The sequence below is a fragment of the Eptatretus burgeri genome, chromosome 12 (assembly GCF_056783735.1).
Source record: "Eptatretus burgeri isolate ZD-2024b chromosome 12, Ebu_testis_v1, whole genome shotgun sequence".
In the NCBI taxonomy this organism is placed as follows: domain Eukaryota; kingdom Metazoa; phylum Chordata; class Myxini; order Myxiniformes; family Myxinidae; genus Eptatretus; species Eptatretus burgeri.
Genome location: NC_140972.1, coordinates 48,477,071 through 48,488,893, shown reverse-complemented (window position 1 = coordinate 48,488,893; position 11,823 = coordinate 48,477,071). Strand labels below are relative to the sequence as shown.

At 45.6% G+C, this 11,823-nt stretch overlaps 1 protein-coding gene across 2 annotated transcripts in view; it reads right to left on the bottom strand.

Moving 5' to 3' along the window:
- Positions 1–223: 223 nt before the first annotated feature.
- LOC147015569 (uncharacterized) overlaps positions 224–11,823 on the bottom strand; it is a 45,282-nt gene continuing 33,682 nt past the window's right edge. For both annotated transcript variants that reach the window (XR_015050376.1, XM_085850447.1), the window contains one exon: positions 224–355. The gene's annotated coding sequence lies outside the window, so the exon portion shown is untranslated. The remainder of the gene's footprint in view (positions 356–11,823) is intronic.

The window sequence follows — 11,823 nt, the reverse complement described above, 5'->3', positions numbered from 1 at the left end:
AACAGAATTTGAGCCTGTTTTTTTGTTTTGGATGACTCAACATGGTCTCTTCTAAGGCTCAACCACCTTCCCCCCTTCACAGGGCGCATCCCAACACTCCACCACCCCAATCGATCCGCGCAACTCCTCCAACTCTTCCAACACCAGGACACAGCACCTTGCCTCCGGTTCACCAAGACGATTCACACTGACCGTATGCACCTCAGCCTCGTCTCTTATTGTCCTCCAATACCACGACAGGTCTTGTTCCCCACCAGCTCAACACCTGTCCCCTACATGCAGACAGGGCCTCCAACTGACTCTCCTTGGAAGGAATCCACGGAGCTCCTTTCCGGGTTCTACCCAGCCTCGTTCCCTGTTGGAAACAAAAATGGTTCTCGCTTCCTCTCCCTCTCCCTCTCCCTCTCCCTCTCCCTCTCCCCTCCCCCTCCCTCCCTCCCACTCCCTCCTTACCTTCCTCTCCCTCCCTCTTTCTCTTCCTCTCCCCCTCCCCTTCCCCTGGCTCAGTAAACACACCTGGTGTTCTTTAACAGCACAACAGGAACTTGAACTCAAGACCTGACATTAAGGTCTTAAGACCACCACCTAAACCATTAAGTTAACACCAGTCTTAGTCAGTGGTAAGAAAGAGGTTTATATAATAGATCAGTGGTGAGATGTCCATGTACCTGATCCCCGGTTCTTCTCTCCACTCCTCCCCCAAACTGATAGATTAAATTGTGTTGTTGATTTAGTGCAGACATGATGGACCAAATGGCCTCCTCCTGCATAAAATCTCCCTGTGTTTCTTTGTAGTTGAACAAAAATCCTTCCAATAATGGTTATCTCTATTAAAATACCAAGCTTGCACATTAAAAACTCGGCTCGCCGTCCCACAATCCCTATGAAATTGCTGTGGCACTTAGCGGACATGCCGACAATGTTTGGGAAGTCTTGGCGTTCCATAGTACCACTTGTATTTTGCACAATGCGTATTTTTGTTATTCCCCGTGTACGGTCTGTCATCTGCTACCAGCTATGTTGTACTGCTATTCCGTGCATGTGCACGGGTATCGCGAGTTATTATTATTATTACAATTATTGTTTGTAAATACAGTAATTTTTAAAATTTCATTTGAAAGGAGTTTTTTTTTTATTACTGTACTTGTGAAACATAAAATTCAGTTCAAATAAAACTGTTGCAGAAAATAATCAAGAAAAACATATCAGAGATTGCAGACCCTCACCATGACTTGTTTTTTTGTGGTGTGTTTTGTGTGGCAAATAAATGGAAGGATATACTAAATGAAAGGTTGATTGCAAAAGAAAGGTCTAAAATCGAAATGGTCCAGTGCTAAATATGTAAAGATCAAAGGCCTGAAAAGTTGTAAAGGTGAAATGGTCTGAAGGTGTAAAGGTTGAAAGGACTGAAAATGTCTAAAAGGGTCGGAATGGTCTAAAGTAGTGATTCTCCAACAGGGGTATGTTTACCCCCTGGGGGTAAAAACTTACATGGCAGGGGGTAAATATATTGTTGTGGTTGACCAAATTCGCAAACCACCATTCAGGTCCCTTAGGTGAGATATCTCGGTAAGTATATGTGTAGTTAGGCCCAAACCCGTTGTCTAGTGGGAATACATGTCATTCATGCGTGCTGCGACTCTTCAGGATAGCCGTTTTTCTTTTACTATCTTTATTTTGGACCAACCGCCATGATTACCACCACCAACCACAACATCAACCACCCACCGCGGCGCCGCTTCACGTCACACCTCACAACCGTCGCATCGCCACCGTTCTTGCGCCGCTTGTGGGTACCGGTGTTGGACTCGTGCAGGGCGCGCGCCGAACAGCGTGTTCAAAATCACGGATTTTCCGCTCCAAAATCGGATCAAAAACGACACACGCCCACCTTTGTGCCGTCCAATCGGTGAGCGAGGGGCGATTTGGCCCCGCCTCCAGGGCGTTGGAGGGCGGTCGCTATATGCAAATTTATGGATCAAAATGCATTCACGCCCACTTTTTCTCGGGCCAATGGGGAGCGAGGTGAAAGGTCGAAGGCAGGGGGTCAAAGATGAGAGAGCGAAGCCACGGGGCTTATATAAGCGACCGCGTTCGTCAGTAGAGCTGAGTTAAGACTTCGCAGTCGGTGGAGTTGGGAAGAAGAAGCAAGAAGGAGTTGGTCGTCGTCGTCATCGTCATCGTCGTCGTCGTCGTCGTCGTCGTCGTCGTCGTCGTCGTGTGCGTTGGAGTCGGAGCGAAGAGGACGGAGCTGTGGAGAGGCGGCGAGGGCAGACGAGGGGGTGCTCGCGTCGTGCCGGGAGCTGCACACCAGGGAGGCCGACGGCGCGACCTGGTCGAGGTGGAGACGCTCGTCGCGGGACTCGAGGCAGAGTAGAAATCCTCCTTTCCCCCGAGCATCAGCAACCCCCTCCTGTTTCCCCCCGCGCTGAGATAGTGCGACCAAGGGGGCCCCTTTCCCACCCCCTACCAGACACTGTCCGCGAGGCCCGCGGAGTTGAGGCACCATCGCCGCTCCGCGTCTCATCACCAGACGGGTAGGCCCGACCCGGTCTCGGCCTCAGGCCCACCTCATCCTTGAGGGTTCTCTTTTCTTTTGTTTTTGGGAATGTGTGTTGTCGGCGCCGTCTGTGAAGTAAAATTGTATAAGTGTTGCCGTGTGCTCGCGTAATCGGTATTAGCTCTGCATTGTGTTTCTTTTCCTTCTATGTGCTTTTGGTGGAATTGCATTGTGTTTCTCTTCTTTTCTATGTGCTTTTGGTGGAATTGTATATGTGCGCTTTCCGTTCATCGCGAATAAATGTGTTTTGTGTTGAACTGTTTCCCGCTTCGCTTCGTCATTTCTTTCATTGAATCCTCATCTTGCTTCACGTAAAGGGTTGGTAGTGGGCTGAATACGCCCGATAATTAATCGAACCGTCGAGGCCGACGATAACACCGCTCTGTTATCCCGATAGTACGGAACGGGTCGCTTAAGTGGCCCGTGTCCGAAGTCGACCTGCGGCGAGGTGCGATCGCCCGGTCTACCCTCCGTGTGGGTACTTAGGTAGGTCGAATTTGGCGAGCGACCCTATCCCACGCGGGGGCTGATTGGCTCGATCGCGGTGAGACCGAAAGGTCCACCCGTGACTGGTTCCCGGCGTTAGTCCGAGAGGGTCACGACTGGATTGTCCGTCCGGTGGGCGACGTGCCGCGATTCGAGTTACGTGGCCGTCAGCACGCCGGCGGGCGCGAATCCGTAACAATATCATACCTGAAAATTAGGTTATGACGATTTTTTTTGCAACTTCAGACAAAATCAATAACTGTTTTCGTTGTCATGTGAGACAGACAACGCATAATACATTATAACATACAGACTCTCACATTCTATACAAATTATTCTACACAGACTCAAAAATCAATTACCCCCCCCCCACCGCAATTTTCTCTTTTTTATTTTTATTTTTTCTTATGAAAAATTTTTTTGGGGGGTTTTTGAGGGTCGGGGATTGATTTTTGGCCCTTTTTTGTTTATATTAATTTTTACCTGTTTTTTTTTGCACCTGGCCAAAAATAGATAATTTTTTCTGCGTTAGTTTTTTGAGAAAATTGTTTATATGTATGTGTGTACATATTATATATATATATATATTGTTGCGGTTGAGGAAATTTGCAAACCACCATTCAGGTCCCGTAGGTGAGATATCTCTGTTAGTACATGTGTAGTTAGCCCAAACCCGTTGTTTAGAGGGAATAAATGTGATTCATTCGGGCTGCGACCCTTTGAGATAGCCGTTTTTCTGTTCTATCTTTATTTTGAACCAACCACGAACCAACCGCCATCACACAACAACCACCAACCACAACGCCGCTTCACAACAACAACAACAACAACGCCTACGGCCACGACCTTTACCTTCACAACTCGCTCCCGCAAACATCGCATCACCGTCATTCCAAACGCCACCATGGCCATAAACCACCACCATAAACCCTCCACCACCTTCACCTCTCCTCCTTCTACTGCCATTCCCGCACCACCTGTGAACACCGAGCGTCGGGCTGTCCTGGGCTCGTACAAGGTGCGCGCCGAACCGCGAGTGCAAAATGCGGCCTTTCTGAGGAGAATTCGGATCAGGAATGCTACACGCCCACTTCTGATCCGTCCAATCAGCAAGCGCGGGGCGGTTCGGCCCCGCCTCCAGGTGCGTCGGTGTAGAATCGAGATATGCAAATTCTAGGATCAGGGGAGGTTCACGCCCCTTTTTCTCCGTCCAATGGGCGAGCGTGGCTCCACCCCCGAGCTCGTTCTGATCCATAAATTTGCATATGGGTTCTCCTGCTGGCCTATAAAGCGCCGAGCGTGGGGCGAATCGGAGAGAAGAGTCAGTTTTGGAGAGCAGAGTGCGGCAGTGGCGGCGGCGGCGGCGGCAGAGTGTGGCGGCGGCGGCAGAGTGTGGCTGCGGCGGCGGCAGAGTGTGGCGGCGGCGGTGGCAGAGTGTGGCGGCGGCGGCAGAGTCGGTTTGAGTCGAGTCGGTTTGGAGAGGGTCGGTTTGAGCGGAGTCGGCCTTGGAGGAGCGGGGAGTCGGCCTTGGAAGGGCGAAGAGAGTTTTGGGGCAGAGTCTGGTTGGAGCGCGGAGTGGAGTCGGGAGGCGAGGGCGTACAGGTGGTTTGCTGCAGTCGGCTGAGGAGAATTGGGGAAGAGACCGAAGAGTTCGGGTCCGAGGCAAGGAAGACGGCGGTCGGCGACGAGGTCGCGGTGGAATCGCTCATTGCGAGACCCAAGCAAGCCAGCTATACTCTTTCCCCAGAGCATCAACAATTCCCCCCCCCCTTTTTTACCCCGCGCTGAGATAGTGCAAAAGGGGGCCCCGTTCCCACCCCACTCCAAGCAGTGCCAACGAAACCCGCGAAGGAGCACAAAGTCGGGGCACCGCCGCGCCGCCACATTTGCGGCTCATCACAAAGACACGGGGAGGATCCACCCGGTCTCGCGGACCTGACTGCTCTTTCAGGTCCCACGCAAATATTGGCCCACAGGCCCCGTCTGCCCCCCTTGTCTTTGAGGCCCTTTTCTTTTGTTTCTGTGTAAACGTGTGTGTGTGTGGCGCCAGTCTGTAAAGTAAAACTGTTTAAGTGTTGCCGTGTGCATGCGTAGTCGGTTGTAGATCTGCATTGTTGTGTTTCTTTTGTTGCAATTGCTTTATGTGCATTCTGTTTAATTGTATATGTGTGCTTTCCGGAATAAATGTGCATCATGTTGAACTGTTTTCCCGTTTCGCTTCGTCTTTTCTTTAATTGAATCTCCATCTTGCTTCACGTAAAGGGTTGGTCGTGGGCTTAATACGCCCGATAATTTATCGGAACGGTCGAGGCCGATGATAACACTGCTCGGTTATCCCGATATTACGGAACGGGTCGCTTAAGTGGCCCGTGTCTGGAGTCGACCTGCAACGAGGTGCGATCGCCCGGTCTACCCTCCTCGTGGGTACTTAGGTAGGTCGAATTTGGCGAACAACCCTATCCCACACGGGGGGGGGGGGGGGGCGATTGGCACGATCGTGGTGAGGCCGAAAGGCCCACCCATGACTAGCTCCCGGCGTTAGTCCAAGAGGGTCACGACAGAATTGCCCGTCCGGTGGGTGACGTGCCGCAATTCGAGTTACGTGGCCGTTCGCACGCTGGCGGGCGCGAATTCGCAACAGTATGTGTATGTATGTTTGTATGTATGTATGTATGTATGTATGTATGTATGTATGTATGTATGTATGTATGTATGTATGTATGTATGTATATATGTATATATATATATATATATATATATATATATATATATATATATATATATATATATATATATATATATATATATATATATATATATATATATATATATATATATATATATATATATATATATATATATATATATATATATATATATATATATATATATATATATATATATATATATATATATATAGCCTTGTGTTGGCGCAGTGGTTATGGCAGTGGCTTGGGATCCAAAAGGTCCTGAGTTCAAGCCCCGTTGGGCCACTGAATTAATACACCAGGGGGTTGACTCAGCCTGTCATCCTTCCAAGGTTGGCGAAATGAGTACCAGTATACTGGGCCGGTGTATACCCTGGTTAAAATAGGTGTACTATATCCCTGTGTCGTAAGAGGCGACCAGGGTTGCGTCAGGAAGGGCATCCGGCGTAAAACATGTGCCAAATCACTATGCGGATCATACGGATGATCCGCTGTGGCGACCCCTAACGGGAGCAGCCGAAAGAAGAAGAAGAAGATATATATATATATATATATATATATATATATATATATATATATATATATGTACAATTATTGATTTAAAATTTAAGTTTGGCGTTAGGGTTAAATACTCAATAAATGTGTTTTTTTATTTAAATCAGGGTGAAATACTCACTCAAATGTAAGTTAGGATTAAACATTAAATACTCACTTACATTATTTATTTTAAATTTAGGTCTGGGTTAATTATTCAAAAAAATACAAATAACAGAGAGAGAGAGAGAGAAAGAGAGAGAGAGATACACATACACATACACATACACATACAGAGACGTAGTCTCGATCCCGGCGGGTTTTCGTTCTGGACGTGTACACTCAGGCCTAATCAATGTGCGTAGGCGTGTGTGTGTCTATGTATGGGTGTGTGTGTTTGAGTGTCTATGTGTGTGTGTTTGTGCCTCAGTGTCTGCTGTGTGTGTGTAATTCATTGTTATTTAAAAAAATCAATTTCATATTTCAGTGAATGAAAAAATGTTACATTGTAATTAATTCATGATTATTTTTCAGATTTTGACATGTCTAAAAAAACGTACAGACCTGGATTCATATGTACAATATGGCTTTGACTTCATTGTTGAAGATGGTGTGGATAAGCCTCAGTGTCTGCTGTGCTCAAAAGTTCTTGGAAATTGCTCATTGAAACCTTCAATACTAAAACATCATCTGGAAAATCCACATCCTGCCCATGCATCTGATGACCACGCTACCTTTGAGGAAAAGAGAGCTAGGTTTAGGGCTGCAGGAACACTGCCCAAACATGGCTTCATATCTAACACGAAACCAATGCTTGCAGCTTCCTATCACAAAGCACAGCGAATAGCAAAGGCAAAGAAACCTCACGACATTGCCGAGAAGTTGATTAAACCTTGTGCCTTAGACATGGGTGAACATGTATGTGGGAAAGAAGCAAAACAGAAGACTCAAGACATTCCCCTTTCTAATGACACAATTCACCGATGTATTAGTGAAATGTCTCAAGATATTTCTCAACAAGTTATTGAACAGATCAAATCTAGCCCAAGAAAAATTCCTTTGCAACTTGATGAATCCTGTGATGTTGCTAATTTTTCACAACTGCTTGTTTTTGTCCGGTACATATGTGGAAAACAACTGAAGGATGAATTTCTCTTCTGTGAAACTCTCCAACAAACCACAAAGGCTGCTGACATAATGTAGGAAATCGAAGACTTCTTTCAAAGGAACAATCTCACATGGGACATAGTTGGTTCAATTTGTACTGATGGAGCCCCGGCCATGACGGGAGTTGGATCAGGCTTCACTGCACTTGAAAAACAAAAGGCACCCCATGTCATAACAATGCATTGTGTTCTTCACAGATATGCATTAGCTGCGAAAACCCTTCCTGAAAATCTGAAAATGGTTTTGCAGAAAGTTTTTGAGGCTGTTAATTTCATTCGTGTCCGAGCACTGAATCACCGCTTGTTCAAAGCTTTTTGTGATAAGATGGGCTCAGAGCATTCAATTATTTTGCTTCATACTGAGGTGAGGTGGCTCTCACGTGGACTTATTCTTAACCGAGTGTTTGAGCTCCGTACTGAGGAAGAGATTTTTCTTCGTGACCGGGATTCAAAGATGTGGGAAAAGTTTTCTGATTCAAAGTTCATCGCCTCTTTAGGGTACCTCTCAGATATATTTACCCATCTTAACCAAGTCAACAAACAACTCCAGGGAAAATCAGTAACCATCGTTGAAGCGGGTGAAAAGATGAAAGCATTGCAGACAAAGCTGGATTTATTGGCACGAAGAGTTTATCAAAAAACTTTTTCAAATTTTCCAAACTTGGATGAGGCCATTAGAGAAGAACCTGGTGCGGTACCTGAAATAAATGAAGACATCACAGCACGTTTGAACATGAAACATCACTTCACTGGCTACTTTCCAGAAGACATGATACCTGCAGAAAGATGGACATTAAGACCTTTTACCACTGATCTGTCAGAAATGAGAGATGACAACCGAGCAAAAGAGGAGCTGATTGATCTTCAGTCCTCTGCTTTTCTTAAGGAAGAATTTGATAGAGTTGGTGTTGATTTCTGGATGAAACTCACAGATTCATTCCCACTTCTTACTCAACGAGCCTTCAAAGTGCTTGGTCCCTTTGTCACCACATATCTATGTGAATCAGGTTTCTCTACTTTAGTAGCAATGAAGACAAAGGCAAGGAACCGCCTGAAAGCCAATGACGACATGGGGGTAGCGTTGTCATCAACAGCTCCTCTAATAAATAAACTGGTTGACTCAATGAATCAGCAGAGTTCCCACTGATGATTATGCTTCTGGTATTTTCGTTTGATCTTGTTTGATATAAGTGGACTGTATGTTTGTTTTTTTTTCCTTTATCAAAGTTTATTTTGTGCAAAACCTTAAAAATAAAGTTGTTCCATCTTCTTTTTTTTCTGTGCCTCTATGCCGGCTATGCATTTTTTCATGGGAGTAAGGGGGGTAAATGGCGAAATACATCAAGCCGAGGATGTAAATGACAGAGGAAGGGTTGAGAATCACTGGTCTAAGGGGTCTTAAAAGGTCAAAGGGGTCTAAAGGATGTAATTTATATTCTAAAGGGTCAGAATTGTCTGAACAGATCGAAACAATTGTTGTCAACAGTTTTTGTATCGATGACTGGCCAAGGACAGAAGCGCACATTTTTGGTCTAAAGGTCCCCCAAACCCTGAAGACCCCGAGACTTCTTGCTCTCCTTTTGACCTTTAAACCCTCCAAAAAGGGTCTAAAGGTCAAAAATATAGAAAGACGTCTAAGGGTCTTCAGGGTTCAAAAGGGTCTAAGAGGATCTAAAGGGTCTTCGAGGTCTCAGGGTACTAAATGGTATAACGAGGTCCATAGCATCTTTGGGGTCTAAGGGGTCTACAGGGTATTGAAAAATCTGAAAGGTGTGAAGTCTAAATGTCTACATACAGGGTAGAAAATAATTGAAGGGCTTTCGGGGTTCAAAGGGTCTAAGAGGATCTAAAGGGTCTTCGAGGCCTCATGGCCTTAAAGATTATAACGGGATCCATAACATCTTGGGGGTCTGAGGGGTTAGGGTCTTAGGGTTCTAAAGAGTTATAGGGGTGTAAAGGGTTTAATGGATCTATAGGGTCTTAAGTGTCTTAAAAAGTCTTAGGGGGTCTGAAGGGTCATAGGGGACTAAAGGATCTTAAAGGCTGTACATGGGTCTTAGTGTTGTAAAGGGTCGAAATTATCTTAGGGGTCTTCAGGGTTTTAAAGGGTCTTAGGTTTCTCAAGGGTCTAATGTTATTAATACACATACTCACGTTGTGTGCAGACAAACAGACAGACAGACAAAACGGACCCAAATGCAATACCCTCTCCTTTGGCGAGGGAAACGAGAACGGCATTCGGTAGAGCGCATCCCTCCGCCAGGCTGAACAGTTTATGTTTTGGAACCCGTTGAGAGGCCAGATCTGTATCTGGACCCTAACCAAAATCGATTTGGCTTGTTCTTGTCACCTAACCAATTCATCCACCAAGGTTTGCTATAACTCATCCATAACGTTTTGAAATATCATTTTGTATATCATTTCCGGCCCCATCTCTCAATGGTGAAGAATCACTTCAAAATGTGTTTTTTAATGTTCATATCAGGATCCAGATCTTCACCCAAATTGAATGAATTCGTCGTTGTCAAACACCCAACCTGTCATATCCTGGTGTTGGCTTATCGGTTAGGGTGGTGGCCTGGGATCCTAAGGTCCTGAGTTTGAGTCCCGTTTGTCACTGAATTAACACCAGGGGGTTGACTCAGCCTGGCATCTTTCTGAGGTTGGCGAAATGAGCACCAGTATACTGGTAATAGGGGCACTGCACCAGTGGCATAGCTGTGCCCCTAACCAATGATGCAACCAGCAGCCAAAAAGGCAGCACACGATGGGAACCTAACTTGTCCACGAAGTTTCATCCAAATCCGTCCACAACTTTTTGAGACATCTTGCTCACAGACAAACAGACAGGGGTGCAAACAAAACCTCTGTTCACCTTCGGTGGTGGAGGTAATCAAAACAAATATCGGTTTGATCGACATCATCCGTTGCTTTTTAGATCGGACTCCAGACTTTGTGATCACCTCTTGTAACATGTTTTGAGATGCTGTGGATACAGCGGGCCATGCACATGTTAGCCAGAGATGGTCTAACCTCTTACAAGATGGATTCTGTAATTAAATAATCCATATTTGAGGATCAACAAGGCCTTTTATATGAAGGACTTGTTTTAAAGGTGTTCACCACACAGAGGGTGAACACTGTGCAGCATTTATAAATCAAGCATTTATCTGTGTCCACTATGCTGGGGAAAGGCTGTTGAATGGCGCGGAGGGTGAGGGATGTGTCTCATGGATGTGCAGCTGCTGCTGAAGCCACAACAAAGGCGTCTATTTGTCTCGAATAAAGTATGAAAAGCTTCTCTCATTTTCAGTTGCAAAACACCCGAAAAACATGGGCAAATTCCCACCAAGGTGGCTGAGAGTGCTAAACAACAACTACTACTACTACGACTTGAACACGCTCACGCATTGTTGCAGAGTATAAGGCAGAGAATATTGTGGCACTGTTCGAAATATAAGGAAACCTGGACCATAAACGATGCACTCTGTAGTATTTCCCCACAAGGTAATTTGTTCTTATTTGTATGAATGTGTTATTTTGGTTTTTTTGGTGATTTTTTTACCTCTCCTTCTGTATTGGTAGAGCTTTCTCTTTTGAAATGCTCTACTTTGCCCACTGCAGCCCTTAACATGGACGAGCAGTGATGAGGAAAGTGAGCAACATTAAATAGAATTGTGGTAATTCTAACAAAAGCACTACCACTACTATTATTATTATTATTATTATTACTAGTACGGGCCCGTAGGTGCGTGCCCGTAAGTGAGTGCCAGTATGTGCAGCCTCTCTCTCTCTCTCTCTCTCTCTCTCTCTCTCTCTCTCTCTCTCTCTCTCTCTCTCTCTCTCTCTCTCTCTCTCTCTCTCTCTCTCTCTCTCTCTCTCTCTCTCTCTCTCTCACCTCGAAAAGGCACATCCGCAGGTCCCCAGCAATACTCCTGGCAAATTTCAATCGTGCAAAAGAAATAATAAAAAATAAATAAATAAGCATTAATTGTGATGTCATTCGTGATGTCATAGCACTGTGTCCTGTCATTGGTCGACAGATAAATGGCCGTAACCTGGGAACCGCTCGTCCGATTAATATCAAACCTTGAAAAGCACATCCGCGGGGGCTCGGCAATATCCCTGGCAAGTTTCAATCAGATCGGACCGTCGATCGTGCAAAAAAAAATGAATAAATAAATAAACATTAATTGTGACGTCATTCGTGACGTCATAGCACCGTGTCTTGTCATTGGTCGACAGATAAATGGCCATAACTTGGGAACCGCTCGTCCGATCGATATCAAACCTCGAAAAGGCACATCCGCGGGTCCCCGGCAATATTCCTGGCAAGTTTCAATGAGCTCGGACCGGCGGTCATCGAGAA